The 13,896-nt window shown below is 43.7% G+C and overlaps 1 protein-coding gene across 17 annotated transcripts in view; it reads right to left on the bottom strand.

Moving 5' to 3' along the window:
• Window positions 1-12,266, bottom strand: part of POMGNT2 (protein O-linked mannose N-acetylglucosaminyltransferase 2 (beta 1,4-)) — a 34,952-nt gene extending 22,686 nt beyond the window's left edge. For 2 of the 17 annotated variants that reach the window (XM_068935548.1, XM_068935552.1), the window contains exons 1-4: window positions 12,172-12,260; window positions 9,039-9,333; window positions 2,986-3,027; window positions 325-473 (exon numbers count right to left, since the gene is read on the bottom strand). The gene's annotated coding sequence lies outside the window, so the exon portion shown is untranslated. Of the gene's footprint in view, window positions 1-324; window positions 689-2,985; window positions 3,028-7,495; window positions 7,690-9,005; window positions 9,334-9,425; window positions 9,701-12,171 lie in introns of those variants that run through there. The other 15 variants (XM_068935549.1, XM_068935550.1, XM_068935556.1 and 12 more) reach the window with 13 other exon arrangements.
• Window positions 12,267-13,896: the final 1,630 nt, after the last annotated feature.

Raw genomic sequence — 13,896 nt, 5'->3', positions numbered from 1 at the left:
ACCAGTAACATGAGACCTTCACTTCTACATCACTCCAGTAACACAGGGGAAAGGAAATTCCAAAAACAAAAACAAAACACAACAAACAAAACACACACACACACACACAGAGAAACCTTCATAACCAAAAGATAAAGACATTTTTATTGTGAAATATGTTTTCTCAGTTGAATTTAAGCAATTAGGCTGGAGAGGTCAAAAAACATTTTCTCACAAATACAAAAAGATTTTTTTTTCCAAGTTTTTATTCTTCTCATTTTTAATCCCCATCTCCATATATGCCTTGTTTAACATCAAAATGCCTTTCAGCCTCTTTTTACAAACCTGTGGTCTTCAGAACATCTAGCAGCTGAAAAAGAGGCTCCAGGATTCAGCTGTGCAGAGAAGTCCAGTTCTCAATGGTTTTCTAGATCTCAGTTTCAATTTCACATGACGGAGTCAAAAGCCAGAGAAGAAGGACACTCGCACGTGTGCTTTGAAAGGAAAAGTCAGAATATTTTATGATGGAAAAGGGGAATGCCTCCTAGAAGTATGAGAAAGCAAGTATTGGTGCGCGAGACAGTGAAACGGCAATCAAAGCTGCAGTCATGATGGAAAAAGTTGGTGTAACTTTTCAGCTTTCGGTGCAAAAAGCTTTAAGAGCCAAAGGGGCAAATTACCTTCACTTACAAAGCATTTCTGAGGAAAATTTCCAAGTGAAGTCCAAGTACCAACTCTACTTAGACTCAGATGTGTTCCTCTCTCAAACACAAACAAAATCAAAAAAAGAGGGTATAGAAGATACAATTCTGAAATAAAGAGAAGGAAGAAAAGAAACAGACATGAAAGGAAGAGAGAGCAAAAAGAAGATACGCTTAGGTGAAGGATGTGCAGCAGAAGAATGTGCATCTTTCAGAGACTGCTCCAAATGAGAGCAGGAGATTATCTTTTTGATCTGTGTTTAAGCACTAAAGAATCCCAGTTATAACTCTGAGACCTCATTGTGCTATATGAAGTAGTAAGCAAAATCACTTAAGATCTAGGAGGCTGATACAGGAATTGCAGTGCCAGCTCCAATGTTGTGGGACAAGTCAGAGGTATAACCCAGTGAAAATGAACGATGCTATAAAATCAGCGCATCAGGAGAACTTGGCCCACCATTTCTCCTTTAGAGTCTCAAGGACGCAAGAGGAATGACATCTAACTCAGCACAAAAAAAAATTAATAAAAAGTTTCCATCTGTACACACAAATGATGTTTCCTCTCTCAGTCTGAACGCAAGCTCAGGTCAAGCAGGAACAGCTTCATACCAACAGAAGCACATGGACAGCATCGAGAGCTAAGAATATGCTGTTTCCTCAAAAAGCAAACATGCCACGTAACTCAAAAGAGCATGAAACGTGGCAGGAAAGTGAACTAAAGTGGAGAAGAGAAAACAAAGATGATCCAAAAAGAGTGCCTCACCTAAAGGACAACCAGAACAAGAATCAGATGAAGAAAAGATCTAGACCCACTCTGATCAAAGTAGAGTACCACCAGTAGCCAGGAAGAAAAACAAAACACTCCTATTTTGGGAAGCTTATTGGAAAGGTTCATTTCTCAAACAGAGAGATCAAGCCAGTATATGGAAATAGGGATCTTTGGTCCAAAGGCTTTTATACTGGGAGGGAGGTAAAGAGGCTGAATGTAAATTGCTGAAAACCTTTACAGTTTTTCCAGCTCAGAAGGGAGGAAAAATTACAGCACTCCCCTGTAACATCCCCAGGCTCCTCTAATGCTTCATCGCCCTAGGCTGAAGGTACCACTCCACACCATTCCCGCCAACCACAAGCAAGGCGTTCTCTTCATGGTTGGCAGGTGTGGACATAGCGTGAGCACCGAGGAAGGGAAGCAGATAGATGCAAGGTAACAAACACTGAACCATTAGGGTTAACCTACATGAGCACATGCTGGGGAGTCGAGGTCAGGAATATCCAAAAGCAACACTTGCACTCCTCCTGGAGCTCTATTCCAGGTCACTGGAAAATGCTCATTTCCCTCTCCTATTTCAACCCACTAAAGCAAATTAATCCCCCTTTCATAGCAAGAACTTTGCCTACCCCACACAGTACAGTGCCAGGTAGACATACACAATGGAAGGAACCCTTGTGCTTAGAATTAAGAACATGCTTATCTACTGTCTAGATCAACACTTGTAACCATACATCCTTGTGGGCCATGGATTTGCATTCTTACGCATCTGTAAACTTTCTAGGACGTGCAATTTATCACCCTAGCTGTGAAAAAGGATAGCAACACCCTGCTCATTTCTCTTGCTCTCACTACACTGCAGAAAACAGAACACAGATTTCTCAGGAGCAAGGTGGAAGACAATGGTATCCCCTTTCCCCCTTCGATAGTTTAGCTACAGCACCAGGCTTGAGGTAGAAAAATTGAAAAAGACTCAAAGGGTGACAGGAAAAAAAAAAAAAGGGTGAGAAAAAGATACTTTACTTTCCGTAACAGAAACAAACAGACAAACAAACAGTTGCAGGTCACATACAAAAAGAACATCCATATTAATTGTGATCTCAGAAGAAGAGATGAGAATAAAATCATGTGCAATTTAATGCATTTCAGCCTAAATACGGGAAGCACACATTGCTCTGTGTTTAGGAAGGGCTTAGCTTTATGCCTGTCCTTTGAACATAAATACTATTTATATATACTTCCTCGGTGTATTCTAGATACATTGCTTATACTGTACACACACTATAAATACAAAATGCATAGCAGTACTTTTATGTATCAGCGAGCTAAGATTTAAATCCAAACGACTTGAGCACTCACTGACTTTAAATGACAACAACTCCCTACTTTTTAATCTGTTTCTAAATTATATATAGGCTGCGTATCCCTCCAGCCAAATGAACACTGATAGATTACATTCTGTCTCCAGCCAGGCACTTCAAGTAATCTCCACCCTCCCACCTCCTCATCGCAAGAAATAAAGATGAAGCACCGTACAATGTCAGTCGCGCTGCAGGTCCATCCACCAGCTGTCTGAACCTGGAATAACAGAACAGATGTGTCAAGACTATTAGAAGTAAAAATCTTTGCTGCAATGGATGCTGGCACTCTCAAAAAGGATGCCAGTACATGCCCTACACAGCTAGAGTTGTACTAGACTGCATATAGTTCCTCCTACAAGCTTCTCCCAATAGGATTGCTCTGCTTCCTGACTGACTTTCTCTTTTATGCCTGTACTTGTGATTTTGGCTGCATCTGTGGACTGTGATACATTTAATGAACAGCATGGTGTGCTCTATGAGCTGGCTGTCTCCCAGCCATGTGCCTGCAGGAATGCTGCCTGCAGTGTTAAGCCCACTGCAGATGTTTGAGCACACAAGCCCCCTTCCTGACCTGCTTCATTATCCTTACCCCAGTGAGCTTGCCTGGAGTTAATTTAATGTGTTTATGAACTAGACTAGTTCCACTGCCCTGCAGTGCTATCAAACATGTTAGAGACACAGAACTTGGCCACGCTCCATTGCTGGGGTTTCCTCCAAAGTCCACTCCTCCTGACAGCAGCTGAGGTGATGCCTGATTAGTACAAGGACAGGGCTTCATCCAACACAACCTGCCACGACCCACAGATGCGTATCCTCATACTGACTCTCCTGTACCCTAGTCCCTCCCGTACAACAGCACAGCAGCCGGAACACTTCCAAGTCACTTTATCTGAAATTCATGAAGTATGTAAGAGATCGGAGAAGAAACAGTGGTTGTCCTTTCCCATCTTCAGGTTCTATGGTCAGCTTAACTCTACTTCTCTTCACAGCCACAGATAGGCACCCACAGCCCATAGGCAAGGAAGTAACACCAAGGAGATGCTATTCCTGCTCCAGCACTGCCTAAACGAACAAGTAGAGACAAGTAAATGCTTTCCAGTGTTCTCCATAGCAAACTGTAACAAGAGTCCCCTGAATCTGGGGACTGTTGCTTTTAGCTTCCAACATCAATAGAAGAAAGATTTCGTCTTCAAGTGTGACTTCCAACTACATCAACATTTACACAAGCTCTAACTAGCAGAAGGTCCAATAAAACCACTAAGTGTTTGAAAAGGAGGAGAGAAAGAGTTTTTGTCGAGGACTTGCACCCGAATGTTCCCTTGCAGGGCAATCCCATCTCTATTTAAAAACATGCTTCCTTCCACCCCATATACCAATAGCTGTATTATGCTTTCTCCCCAATACTGTATAAACTAAGAAGCTTAAAAATTTAAACACAAATCACTTTTTATTGATCTGGGCAATTAAAAAAATGAAGAATGATAACAATTTGTGAAGTTTATCTTGTTATCACTGACCTAACTACCACTCAAGGTTTCCAATTACGGCATAAAAAATGAAGAATAAAAAAATGAACTGTTTGTACCTTGTCTGGATTCTGCTTTACAAAGCACAGAACTATCTTTGACAATGTGTTATGAAACACAACTGCCTTGTATACCTCTGCATCAAACACAAAATTAATGCTTTAATTATTTGAGTATTAAACCAGCAAGAAAAAAAAAAGGTGTACTTATTTCAGAGCTGCTTATTGCTTTGGTACATATGACCTGTTTGCTCAGGTTAAGACTAATCTTCAGAAACTACAGAAGTACCTGAAGGCCTCCTAATAACTCATGAAGCATTTTGAGATCTCCTTTTTGAGGAGTGAGAGGGGAAGGACTGGGGAGTAAAGGAGGAAGGAAAGGCTGCACTTTAAATAAGTGTGAGAGTGTCTACAGAAGAACCACCACAATCAGTGAAAGATTAAAAGTGAGCAACCCAATGGCAAAGAGAAAAGAAAAAAAAAATCAATGGAAAAGCTAGGAATGGACTACAAACCTCTAAAGTTTAATTCCAGTACCTTAGATGCACTATCTTCTTTAGTTTAAGGTTTACTCATTCCACTTTCTTTACAGAAAAGTCAACCCTAGACACCACAAATGAAATCCCACAAATCAAGAGCAATCAAAGTTACGTTTTCAAGGCTAACTCTTCCCCTCTCTTCTTTCCCTCAAGCTCCCACCTTTCCCTCTCAGAACTGTCAGTAGTTGTCAGCACATCATATGAGAAACTCATCTGAACGTACAATATAACTTGACAGGCAATACATCAGAAAACCTAGATGTGACATCCACAAATTCCACCAGATGGCCTTGGATCATATCTATCCATTAAAGGAAACAGAAAAAAAATTTTTTTTGAAGAGAAAGAGATTGGTATATTCACCATTTCCCCCTTTGTCCTATCTGTGTTGGGAGACACACAATAGCTCCACCTTGCCCTCACCAGAACATTCTGGTCATTAATATCAGTATGTGTATTTTACTCTCCTACTCTAAGGAAAGACATCTGAAAAAAAAAAAAAAAAACATTACTCCATTAAAAGGCAGTATGTACTAGTAATAATGATGCTTTCCAGCTGAGAAAAGTTTTTTAATTACTGTGGAGCCTAGTTCCGCTCCAGCATCCACATGGACTCTAGCTACACTGAACTCGAGCTCTTTGTCCAGGGAGCAGCCATGAACTTGGAGCACTTTCAAAACTCCCCATTTCCCACCCTTCTGATCTCCCTGTGGCTCTCATAAGGGGCATTCAATTTTGTTTTAGGCTCCCTGCAAACCTCATCAGCCTTTGCACTGGGCTATAACACAGTCTTTTTGGGAGGAGACCTTATTTGCTATCAGCCACACGAACGATAAAAGCAGCCGCAACTTGTAGGCCAAACAGAGACTGTCAAGGCCTAACCTCAATGCAGGTAAAAGTGTCCTTGATACACACCTGAAGCTCAGACTGCCCCAAATCTGAGGGCTTTTGAGCAGGTATAGAACACAATCAGTTGTTGATTGTGGCCTCAAGCCAACGCAAAACACAGTGCAGAGGCAGGCAAGGAGGTCAGGGACAACTACCAACAGGGCTCTGTGCCACCCTCTGGGAGCTCAGCACAGTCCCACAGCACAACACACCAGGTTCAGAGGCAGCTCAGAGGAAAATTCTCTGCCGGGAAGATAGCGAAGCTGTCACTGCTCTTCAGATGAGCATCACCAAGCTGGTCACAGCAGCAGCTCAGCTGCGACAGAAGTGACAGACCTGTGAAACACAAATCAAAGCTAGGCTGTCACTGCCTGAGCAGAGTGTGGCATCAATACCCTTCCTTGCTCCTGCTCCGCCCTCTATCTTAAGTAGTTGTACACAGAGGTATGTTTTGATCTATGGAATGCAATTGTGTGCGTAATTGCGAAAAAAATAGCGTACTCATGTTGTTGCTTTCGGTTACACAGGTTATGAAGTAAAAGGCATTTAGTCAAATATAATTTAAATCAGTAAAGCAAGTAGATGTGAATCTGAACGCATAGACTGAACGAAGCTGATGAATCAGGTAGCACTATTCTACCAATCATTTAGCAGGACAAGAGGTTAAAAGCACAATCCTAGGAAATCTGACAGCCTCTGTGAAGACAAGATTGCTGCTGTGGTGGCAAGTCAATCTACTTCCTATTAGTGCACAAACTGCACTCCAAAATTTAGGACCAAATCTCTTCTTTGGCCCTCAACTGCAAAACCAGTTTCTACCAAGACACTGGACTGAGGCTTTAACAAAGGAATATTTATATTAGAATCAACTATTTTCCCTTTCCTAAGGAAAGTTCCTTTCACTATAAACTCTCCTTTGCTGTTAAATAAAGTGCATCTTAGCAGCTAGAAACATATGTGGAGTGGAATACTCTATTGCACTGGTGGAGAATTGGGTTGCAGCCGTGATTTAAAAAAAGTAGACTGGACTCAGAGATCAGTAATGGAAGGAGCTTTTTAACAATGGCTGATGGGTACTTGCTGATTATGTAATAGCAGCTTGTCTCGGCCCAATCCATTTTACAATTATCATGTTTCTTAGTAACAGAAGCAGCTACTTTTACCTCATGGTCCTAAGAGCCAAACGTTTACAAAAAAGTCTACCCCCCCCCCCTTCAATAAAGCATATCATAGCTTTTTCACTCTGTCATTTCTAGCATAGAAGAAAAAAATTAAGTCGGTGACAGTTGGAAATTCTTTGTGTTGTACTGGTGGGATTCCAAATGCTGCAGAGGAACACAATTAAATTTACGGGCACTTTTGACCGGAATTTAAATGTTGTGACAGCACATAAACAGTTCTTAGAGATAACAAAGCACAGGTATTTAGCGTAAAATGTGTGTTCTGATTCAAACCTAAAATGGACACCAGCTTTTTAATGGGGTGCCTTTTGTCAGCTAAAATGTTTTCTCTAGAGACTAGACTAAGATTTTTCAAAACATCAAGTTTCTACAGTCAAGAAAAAAATAGCTTGACATTTAACTGTTTTCAGTAAGAATACTGGAAAACTGAAGGCACAATAATATTATATGTTTAATGTCACTGGTAAAAATTTCACCTCCTTCTACTTTTTTGATATTTAATTATATCTCATTGGCAAAACAATGAAAGTACTGCAAATCAAAGTCCAACAATCAGCTGCTTATTTTTATTTATTTATAGGCATTCCTATAATGCTCATCACCATAGTAACTAAGAACCTCTTTTTCCTCCCGTTCAAAGGAAAAGTTGCAATTCTCAAATGTGATCTTCTATGTTACAAGGCAAATAGGTACTCATGCCCCATGCTGCACACACTTCCGCAGGTACTTCAAGTACATGAACAGACCTAAGTCAGAGGCAGTGTGAAAAAGACAGAAATAGAAGAAGGAAAAAAGAAAGGAAAGGAAGCAAGAAGCAAGTGAGATAAAAGGAAAGAGTGAAGGGCTGTCATATGAAAATTCAGTGTACTGGGTCCTACAAAAGGCCATGACATCCCCAGGGCTTTTCTCCTGTAAAAAGGTATATGACTGGTTCAAGGAGCACAGGTCAATTAATCAAGAGCAATCAATGAGCTCGCAATTTATGCTGAGGACACTGGTGAATATCCTTGAACAAGGTTTTCTGCAAATATGGTAGCTTACAAATGAGCCTGTGGAGGTCTTCCCTTGTGAGACCAGAAGTCAGGAGCCTTACTTTGACTGCTACTCTCTTCTGATCCTCCAGCAATCAGCCGTTATCAAATTCCCACAGAATTAATAGACCTTTTCAAGGATGCCATCTTCTCACAAAATATTAAAGGAATGAGTACATTAGAACATTGCTCTTGCACACACCATTATAAAATGAGCAACTAGGTATACCAGGCATTTGCAGTTTCCCCATGATACTCCTTGCATGCCCAAGCACACAATTACTTTTCAGATCTTCAGAAAATATTTAAATGGCTTTTATACCATTTCATCTGGTAGCTTCCCACCACCCTATGAAAATATTATATATATATTTATTTACATATATACATATTTACATATACTTACACATGCATACACACTTATTCCCTCTCTATTTCACACACACACACACACAGAGTATTTGAGATACTTTTAAAATCTAGTAAGTTAGGACCAGAAGAAAAGACCTTTAGCCCATTTTCATTTTGTCATATAAGAAAATTTAGAATCAAGACTTATTCAGGACACAGGTATATGAAGTATTACCTTTGACTTTGCATTTAATTTGATCCTATATTCTTCATATACCTAGCCATACATCTATTCACATACCTTCCAAATCAATTAAATAAGGATGACTTGTGCCTAAAGCAAACTCATAAATCTTTACACAAGACTGGTGGTTATTTTGTAATCTCTTTTTCGAGTTATATTCTATATAGGGCAGAAGCTGCACACATGACACAAGGAAAAGTGACAAGTCCCTTATCTGGAGAAGCACCAGCTGGTATTGCTATCAGAACAGATCAGTTCTTTTAAAGACGACTAGTGAAACTACTTTTAAAAACACTTAATAACATCATAGATGAGAATCTGATCTCTGCAAAGGGTGAGCTTTGCTGCTCAGTACTGCTGGGAGATGGCTAATGAAATTGAAGCTTGTCAGACACAGACTGTGTCCAGAAATTAGCTTTGAAAATTTCCAGCTTACATTCCACCATGCTGAGTTCAGTGCTCTACTCACAGCTAACTCCAAGGCTGGGAAGAGCCAAGGGCTCCCTAGTGTGATCAAATGCGAGTGGCCACCTTTCCACTGCCTGCATAACCAGGCCCAGTCTGCATGCTTCCCTTCGCGCATGCTTGGAAGGAGAAAAAGGAAATCTATTTTCTTCCAGCACCTCACATCCACTTCTTTGCTGCTAGGACAGGATGGACAGTTGCAGGGAGAAAGAGGTGGAACAGCGTGGGAGCAGGTGGCATGCCGATGGTGGAGGAGGGAGCATACTCTACCACAGAAGGCGACAGAGCAGGTTGAGGACCTAAAAGAGAGAAAGAAGAGGGTCCCATGCTGTGCGTTCATCCAGCAGAGCAGAGCCACTGACTGTCGCTAGCCCTCATAAGCGTTACTCACCAACTATGCCAAGACCCTCAGTCACGAGCGCTGGCTTCCCCAGGAAGGTGGCTAGCACAGGGGTAGAAGTGTTACCCATTTTCCTCAAAACTCTACTGACCCTTCCCATGGCTACCCCCTAAGCTTTATGGGCCCACAAACCCATTCTGCTTCCCAGCTCCCAAAACTGAATTCTGCAGCTATCCAGGATGACGAGCAAAATGCAAGTGTCCCATACATGTGAAAAGGCAACATTTTGTCTACACAGATGAGAAACTTCAATCTGGTCCTAGCGCTGTGGGTTTTTTGCTGTCATTTGCAAAACCACCTTTTTTTTTTTTTTTTTGATTCTTCCTGCCTCCCACTACTTCCCAGAAAAATCAGCTCCTTCACTACCTAGACAGACTCCTGCCAGAAAGCCATTTTAAACAGAAAGCAGGTCTTTCACTGAGAGAAATCATCCATGGCTCTGTTTATTTGAATACAATGATAGTTTCACTAGTTGAGGATGTCTAAGTCCATATGTTTTAAAACATCTTCTAAAGACCTTGTTGTGCTAGAGCACCAACCAGATAAAAATGTGTTAAGAACTCTGGAAAACAATAACTGAATGTGGGTTGCTGTCACAGGGAACTGTTTAAATACCAATAGCACTTACAGAAGGCTTTAAAGTAACAATTTTTAAGGGAGGGGGGGTGAGAACAGATTATTCAAATGAACCTCAGTAAGTTCATAGTGCAACATGACTCAGGATCTTGGAAATTTAAATGAAATGAGAATTCCATATACTCAATTCATTTTATACATTGCTTAATAGAGAATGGGCTATTGGTAATTAATCCCTAAACATCAACCAGGTAGCTAGATTGTATGTTCACAGCATGATTTACAAGTGTTAGACGTTGAACTCTAGCTTTGATGATAGATCGTTAAAACACAAAAGTGAGACTCCAAGTAAAACTGCCACCTTGGAAGCATAAACTGTTCAAAAACATGCTTTTGTAGAAAAGCAGACTGCAAAGCAGGTTTCCTAGATCCAGTCCCCACACTTAGTATCTACCAAATTTATGATGACATTGCAAAATAAAGCACCAGTTTTTACAGCTGATGTGTTCAAAATACATCAGAATGAAGCCCTTTTCCCTCAAACCCGTCTGAGGGAGCCAAAGAGAAAGGACGTCTCAGTCACAGGGGATAAGAGCTAGTTTTCAGCTAAGTCAAGGCTTGAGCTAACAAGCCAATCTATCAGTTAAACTCTTTCAAGTTTTCAGATCACTGTTAAAGGAATCATTACTGTTTTATTACCAAAGTCACTTTGGATTCTTCTGAATCAGCAGTCACTTAAAAAGTCAGCATTTGTCAATAATTATCCAACTATGGTACTGGTGTTAAAACACCAATATGTTCCCTTGCATTTACCAGTTGTTCAGATACAGTCATTATTATCATCACCAGAGAAGAATGCCTCTCTTCACTAACAAAAAAAAAAAAAAACCTAGCAGCCATTACCTTAATAACACATTTAAGCACTAGGGTAATCAAAAGGGGAGAGAAAGCAGCTAGGGAACACAGGACTCACGAAAAACAGTAGATTGGTAAGCCTGAACTCTAATATAAGCACAATATACACGTGTAACATGCAGAACAAACATATGCAACTCAAACTTTTCCACCGTGCTTAGTAAGCACACAATAATTAAAAGGCAAAGGAAGCAATAATTCAGCATCCCTATCCACTGGGGCCAGATTTGTAAGGACTGGTAAGCATTCAAAGCCAAAGACAGGTGTCTAGGGGGATTCCCAAGGTACTCAGGCATCAAGGATAATTGTCAAGAGAGCCTAATTACATCTTTACTTGTCTCAATACGCTTTAAATCTGCAGTGTCTTTGACCTCTAATGAGGTTATTAGAGATTTAATTGAACTGCACGTCTGTCATGCAGGCAGCTACCTACTAAAGCCTGTCTCGAGAACATCACCTCTCGCTACATGTACATGACCAAACAACCCTCATAACCATGTTTTTGCTCTGTTACTGGCCTGGATCACGCTTGCTCCCCGGGATGGAAGAAGAAAGGTTTCTACGATCCAAGAACTTCGAGCCTTTTTTAAAGAATAAATAAATAAATCCCCTGCCTCTCCTCACTCTCCCTAGCATGGGGTCTTCGACCCGCTGCCACGGACCGGCTACGGAACTGGGGCCTGGCAGAGGGCAGGGCTGGAGAGGTCGGCGTCGGGAACGGGAGATTTTCAGGAGAGCAAGGCAGAGGGCGGCAGCAGGTGCTGGCCCCTCGCCGGCGCCTCCGGGGACCGCTCCCACCCGCCCGCCGCCTCAGGCTCGGGCCAGGGCAGCACCTTCTTTCCCACCACGTCGCTCAGCACTGCCCGGGGGAGGCCGCAGTGCCACAAATAACGTTTAAGTTTCGCGGCTCAACCAATACTAAGAAAAGAGGCGCTATTTACAACACCGAAAATAAAATAACACGCATAAAATCACCTTTCTCCCTTAAGCACCGAGCCGCCGCTGACCACGAAACAGCCCCCCAACACTCCCGGCCTCCCCGCCCCACACACGCTCTTCAGTTCAGTCACATCCCTCCTCAAAAGCGAAGCAGCCGCCGCCGCCGCCGCCACCCCCCGGGAAGCCTCCCCGCTTTGCCCCCTCTCCCTCCCCTCGCCCCGCGGCGGCGGTTGAGGGGCGCCCCCGCCCCTCCCCCTGCCGCCGCCGCCCCACGGCGCCCCCCGCCGGCCGCACCGCGCCACCTCACCTGCCGCCCGCGGCGCCCCCGCGCTGCCAACCGCAACCGCAACGGCCGCCCCCGGGCCGCACCGCCCCTAGCGCCTCCTCACGGCCTCCCCGCCCGCCCGCTCGCCGCGGGCGGAGGCGGAGACAGAGACAGCGCCGCCGCCGCCACCCCCTCCGTCTCGTGCGCGCGCGCGGCCGTTATCCGCCGAGAGGGCGGGGCGGCCGCACGTCCCGCGGGAGGGAGGGGGGGGCGGTGGCTTTCTCAAGCCGCGGCACTCGGCGGAAGCCGCGCATGCGCAGTGCCGAAGGGCATTGTGGGGGCTGTAGTTTAGGGGTCCCTAACCCCCCCCCCCCGGCCATGAGTTATTCCGTTTATAGAGGCAGGGCTGGGGGTTATTGAGCTGTTTTCGTGGCACGGCGTTGTTTAAGGGCTCGCTAGGTCCGTGTTCCCTTTGTCACCCCGCGCCCGTGGCCCCACTTCGCCTCGCCGAAGCCACAGACACGGGCCCAGGGCACTGCTAAGCCTTGGCCGGCTGCTTTTTTTTTCCTCTTTTTTTCCTCAGCTCAGCATCACTGAGGGCTCCCACAGCCACCGGGGCTGCTCGAGCTACGGATGGGCAGAAACGCTCGTTGCCCCCCTTGAGTTCTCTCTCCTGTGAATCTGTGCGAATCTTTTAAGTGTCGAACCCCTGTGGACCAATACAATGGCAAGCATCAGGCATTTGAAATCAATTTTTTCTCGGTTTGCCCACGAGCTGTTACATTAATGAAATGCATTGCAAAAGGTTCCCATCTACTAAGTTTCTCGTGAGGTCTGTGAGCTGTAACCCAGCCTCAGAGAGACTTCAGAGCGCTACGCCTGGGTCCCCGTAGCGCGACCGCTGTCGCGAAAGAACAATAATAGTCAAAACCTTTTCCATCAACGTGTGTTTGAATAAAAAGTCACTATTTATTTCAACGGTGTTTAGAGTTCTCTATTAATTTCCCCAGTCTGTGAATAGAAGTCTTGTCCGGAGACTAAGCTTTGACAAACACCTGTTTCCATACTCACGTTAGTATAACCTGCTTTTCTTCCTTATCATAAAATGTCTGATGGTCCCGTCAAAAAAAGAGACATTGCAGCAATTTGAACCAAGTAGCCGGTCACATAACACAAACGACGAGTGCTCAAAGACACAGACACAATCATTCAAAAAAAAAAAAAAAGTTGAAATGTGTTTGCATGCAATATTCATAGAATTGCGGCGATTTGCTGCCATGTCCGCTTCAGAATAATTTACAGTGGGAAGAGAGGATATGCTGAAAAACTTTTCGTGCAAAATTGTTCCCTCATTATTCCTGAAACATCGCGGTTGTAGAGCCATGTCTGCTTTAAGTGTGCCGCCTAGAAGGGAAGTGTTTTCCTTCATATGAGCTTTGGCAGTGGATACCTAGTGAAAACGGTATGAAAATGCTGGTAGGCTGCTAGCGGGGCTCAATTCTGAGAGCCGGCCCCCCGCGGCAGAGCTGCTGCGGTGCCTGCGCGCGAGCGCGAGCACGCCGGGCGGACAGCCCTCCAAACCTGCTTCGGCTGAAGGGTATCAGCTGCTTCTTGTGCCTGGGAAAGGTGGTTTGTGCTTTGCCTCTAAACGGGGGATAGTTAAGACAGAGCACCAACAGGAAATCAGAGCTACGCACCAAAATATCACTTGTAAAACCAAGCAGATACCTCTGTAGACGCTTAGACCTCGTGGAAAGCTTGTTTTAA

Source organism: Struthio camelus, chromosome 2 (assembly GCF_040807025.1).
Source record: "Struthio camelus isolate bStrCam1 chromosome 2, bStrCam1.hap1, whole genome shotgun sequence".
NCBI classification, from domain to species: Eukaryota; Metazoa; Chordata; class Aves; order Struthioniformes; family Struthionidae; genus Struthio; species Struthio camelus.
This window is presented reverse-complemented; position numbering and strand designations above follow the sequence as displayed.